This window comes from Arachis ipaensis, chromosome B09 (assembly GCF_000816755.2).
Source record: "Arachis ipaensis cultivar K30076 chromosome B09, Araip1.1, whole genome shotgun sequence".
NCBI classification, from domain to species: Eukaryota; Viridiplantae; Streptophyta; class Magnoliopsida; order Fabales; family Fabaceae; genus Arachis; species Arachis ipaensis.
This window is the reverse complement of record NC_029793.2, coordinates 30,042,470-30,047,866: the sequence shown is the minus strand read 5'-3', so window position 1 is coordinate 30,047,866 and position 5,397 is coordinate 30,042,470. Positions and strand designations below refer to the sequence as shown.

Below are 5,397 nucleotides of genomic sequence, written 5' to 3'. Positions count from 1 at the left end.
TTGTCTAGTTGCTTGAGGACAAGCAACAGTTTAAGTTTGGTGTTGTGATGAGCGGATATTTTATACGCTTTTTGGGGTTAATTTCTTATAGATTTTAGTATGTTTTAGTTGGTTTTTAGTTTATTTTAATTAGTTTCTAGGCAAAATTCATATTTCTGGACTTTACTATGAATTTGTGTATTTTTCTATAATTTCAGGTATGAGGTAATGACCAAATCAGTACCCACTCTGAGATATTATTGCTTCTCAACCTATTAGTTTTCTATTTTATTTGTCTAGTTGCTTGAGGACAAGCAACAGTTTAAGTTTGGTGTTGTGATGAGCGGATATTTTATACGCTTTTTGGGGTTAATTTCATATAGATTTTAGTATGTTTTAGTTGGTTTTTAGTTTATTTTCATTAGTCTCTAGGCAAAATTCATATTTCTGGACTTTACTATGAATTTGTGTCTTTTTCTATAATTTCAGGTATGAGGTAATGACCAAATCAGTACCCGAAAGATTAAAACGCTGACATTGCAGTACCTGACTATTGTAATCGACAAAAAGGTACTTGGTTAATTTTAAAAACTGACAAGCGCGTCCATAAGCTTGCCGGACCAAAACTCCGGTGAGGACAATGCTTATCTGGACACCGGATTATGCTGACAAATCATGTTTTAATTGAGTTGTAATTTCTAATTAATTAATTTGTTAGCCTAGGTGGAAATTGATTTCATTTTGCCCCCAAATCAGAACTCTTTGCCCTGATCCCAAATTAACAAGCTCTCTATGGCAGAACCAACAGCTTCAGTGACGCTTCTCATAGCCAGCTGGTTAACACCTTCTTCCCTCTTCATCTTTGTCAACCTCGTCATTGGCACCATTGCCATCACCTCCCGCTTCACCTCCTCCCACAACAACCGAATTCAAGAACATGAACTCCAACACCCTTTCACTCGCTCACCCTCTCTCCTGCAACGAGTCAGATCCTTCAGACTCACTCATCAATATACCTACGACACAACGCCGAGTACTGCCGAACCGGCGAGTTCACTCAGCCTCAACTCGTTCGAACATCCTCGCTTTTGGAACGAGTCAGGTCCTTCAATTTCAGCCTCCACAAACACGAAACCACGGAAACATCATATGCAGAAAAAACAGATCATAACCAGGCCCAGGCGCAGGCCCAAACCAACCAACCAGCGGCGGCCACCTTCTCCTCCCTCGCTCTTACTGGCCGAGCCACCGTGACCCTCCTCTTCACGATATCACCTCCAGCTCGCGTCCAGCCTCCGTCTTCTTCCCCTCTTGTCCGAACCCTAGCCTCGCCTCAGCCTCCAATCATCACCACCGCAGCCGGCGTCTGTACCCACAACCGACACAGAGCCACCACATCTCTCTCTTTCTTCTTCTTCCGCCTCTCCATCTTTCCCCTGTCCGTACCCTAGCGCCACCCAGAACCACCGAACCTTCGCGGACCACCCAACGCGCCTCCACACCTTCACTGTTTCGACGCCTCACCTCCGCGATTTCACCATCGCCGCACCTCACCTCCGCCGAGCCCAGAACCTAACCTCCAACCACATCGCCGCCGGTTCTCCTTGGCTCTGTGCGAGACCCACCACCTCCGCGAAGCTCTCTCTCCCTCTGTCATTAGTTCCCTAACCGCCAGCCACCAACAGCCTCCTCTTCACCGGACCAACACGACGGCGAGCTTCTCTTTCGCCTCCCTGTTTGCCGCTAGGACTCCACCTAGAACAACCGATGCCACTCCTCTTCCTCTCCTTTCCTGTTTCGAAGTGGAAGTAGAGAAGCAGAGAGAACAGAAATTACAGATACAGATCGAGATGTTGGAAGTAGAGAAGCAGGGATTCAAGTGGCAGAAGTTCAGAGAGCTTGTTAATTTGGGATTAGGGCAAAGAGTTCTGATTTGGGGCAAAATGAAATTAATTTCCACCTAGGCTAACAAATTAATTAATTAAAAGTTACAACTCAATTAAAATATGATTTGTCAGCATAATCCGGTATCCAGGTAAGCATTGTCCTCACCGGAGTTTTGGTCCGGCAAGCTTATGGACACGCTTGTCAGTTTTTAAAATTAACCAAGTACCATTTTGTCGATTATAATAGTCAGGTACCGCAATGTCAGCATTTTAATCTTTTGGGTACTGATTTGGTCATTACCTCTTTCAGGTATTTTCTGACTGAAATTGAGGGAGCTGAGCAAAAATCTGATTCAGGCTGAAAAAGGACTGTTGATGCTATTGGATTCTGACCTCCCAGCACTCAAAATGGATTTTCTAGAGCTACAGAACTCCAAATGGCGTGCTTCCAATTGCGTTGGAAAGTAGACATCCAGAGCTTTCCAGCAATATATAATAGTCCATACTTTGCTCAAGGATAGACGACGTAAACTGGCGTTCAACGCCAGTTCTCTGCCCAATTCTGGCGTCTAGCGCCAGAAACAAGTTGCAAGTTAGAGTTCAACGCCAGAAAAGGATCCAAAGCTGGCGTTGAACGCCCAAAACAGCCCCAGGCACGTGAAAGCTTTAGTCTTAGCCCCAGCACACACCAAGTGGGCCCCAGAATTGGATTTCTGCACTATCTATCATAGTTTACTCATTTTCTGTAAACCTAGGTTACTAGTTAAGTATTTAAACAATTTTTAGAGACTTATTTTGTATCTCATGACATTTTAGATCTGAACTTTGTAACTTTTGACGGCATGAGTCTCTAAACTCCATTGTTGGGGGTGAGGAGCTCTGCTGTGTCTCGATGACTTAATGCAAGTATTTCTGTTTTCCATTCAAATATGCGTGTTCCTATCTAAGATATCCATTCGCGCCTCATTATGGAGAAGGTGATGATCCGTGACACTCATCACCTTCCTCACTCCATGAACGTGTGTCTGACAATCACCTCCGTTCTACATCAGATTGAATGAATATCTCTTAGATTCCTTAATCAGAATCTCCGTGGTATAAGCTAGATTGATGGCAGCATTCATGAGAATCCGAAAAGTCTAAACCTTGTCTGTGGTATTCCAAGTAGGATTCTGGGATTGAATGGCTGTGACGAACTTCAAACTCACGAGTGCTGGGCGTAGTGACAGACGCAAAAGGATAGTAAATCCTATTCCGGTATGATTGAGAACCTGCAGATGATTAGCCATACGGTGACAGCGCACTTAGACCCTTTTCACTGGAAGGATGGATGGTAGCCATTGACAACGGTGATCCACCAACATACAGCTTGCCATAGAAGGACGTGCATGCGTGAATCAGAAACAGAGGAAAGCAGAATTTCAGAAGATAAAGCATCTCCAAAACTCCAACATATACTCCATTACTGCATAACAAGTAACTTTTAATTTATGCTCCCTTGTTCATTTGCAAATCAATTGATAACCACCAATTAATATCCTGACTGAGAATTGTAAGATAACCATAGCTTGCTTCAAACCAACAATCTCCGTGGGATCGACCCTTACTCACGTAAGGTATTACTTGGACGACCCAGTGCACTTGCTGGTTAGTGGTACGAGTTGTGAAACGTGTTATTCATAATTCGTGCACCAATTGTTTATAATGATCATGATGCTTTGAAGTACCTTCTAACCAAACAGAATTCTAAACCAAGATTAATCAGATGGGTGCTACTCCTTCAGGAGTTTGATATTGAGATCTAAGACAGGAAAGTGTCAGAAAATCAAGTAGCTGACCACCTTTCCAGGATTGAACCTGAAGAGGGTGTGCAACCACCCAAAGTTGTGACTGAGACATTTCCGTATGAGAAACTGTTCCTCATTTAGCAGGCTCCTTGGTTTGCGAACATCGCAAATTACAAAGCCATGAATTTCATTCCAAAAGTGTATAGAAAACAACAAGTGAAGAAGCTATTGACTGATCCAAAGTACTACTTTTGGGAGGAACCATATCTTTTTAGAAGATACTCAGATGGTATAATTCAGAGATGTGTCTCAGATGAGGAAACACAGCAGATTCTTTGGCACTGTCATGATTCTGATTATAGATGCCACTTTGGTGGTGAAAGGACGGCTACAAAGGTCCTTCAGAACGGTTTTTACTGGCCAACCCTCTTCTGGGACTCAAGAGTATTTGTGAAGAACTGTGACAGAAGTGAAAGAGCTAAAAATCTCCCTGCCAACCATGAGATGCCACAGCAGGGGATTCTTGATGTTGAGTTATTTGATGTGTGGGGTATTGACTTCATGAGACCTTTTCTACCCTCATATTCCAACAACTATATATTGGTGGCAGTAGATTATGTGTCCAAGTGGGTGAAAGTTGTGGCTCTGCCCACCAATGATGCCAAAGTGGTGAAAAGCTTTCTTCAGAGATATATTTTTAGTCAGTTTGGTGTCCCAAGGACACTCATTAGTGATGGTGGAAGTCACTTTTATAACAGACAGCTGGACTCACTTCTGCAGAGGTATGGAGTCCGTCATAAAGTGACAACCCCTTATCACCCTCAGACAAGTGGACATGTTGAGGTTTCTAACAGAGAACTTAAGAGGATTCTGGAGAAGACCGTTAGTATCTCAAGGAAGGACTGGTCTAGGAAGCTTGATGATGCTCTCTGGGCATACCAGACAGTTTATAAGACTCCTATTGGCATGTCCCCTTATCAGTTGGTCTATGGTAAAGCTTGTCACTTGCCAGTTGAGCTGGAGCATTGAGCTTAATAGTCAATCAAGTTTCTGAACTTTGATGCTCAAGTTGCAGGAATAAAGAGAATGCTTCAGTTGAATTAGCTAGATGAATTCAGATATTCGGCCAATGAGAATGCCAAGCTCTATAAAGGGAGAACTAAGGTATGGCATGACAAGAAGATTGCCATCAGAGTCCTTGAGCCAGGGCAAAGGATGCTTCTGTTTAATTCAAGGCTCAAACTCTTTGCTTAATAGTCTCTGAACTTTGATGCTCAAGTTGCAGGAATAAAGAGAATGCTTCAGTTGAATTAGCTAGATGAATTCAGATATTCGGCCAATTCGGCCACCAAGCTCTATAAAGGGAGAACTAAGGTATGGCATGACAAGAAGATTGCCATCAGAGTCCTTGAGCCAGGGCAAAGGATGCTTCTGTTTAATTCAAGGCTCAAACTCTTTCCGGGAAGCTGAAATCCTGGTGGTCAGGACCGTTTGTGGTAACCAAAGCATCACCGTATGGTCATGTGGAAATTCAGGAAGAGAATTCTGACAGAAGGTTTACAGTTAATGGCCAGAGGTTGAAGCACTATCTTGGAGGCGAGATTGATCGCTGATGGTGTTTTTGTTGAAAAACCAATTCCCAAAACATCCAAAACTCACCGACAAGTGTACCGGGTCACATCAAGTAATAAAACTCACTTAGAGTGAGGTCGATCCCACAGGGATTGATGGATCAAGCAACTTTA

General features: G+C 43.3%; 1 pseudogene; it reads left to right on the top strand.

The window, feature by feature from the left end:
- Positions 746 to 1,714, top strand: LOC110266283 (annotated as a pseudogene).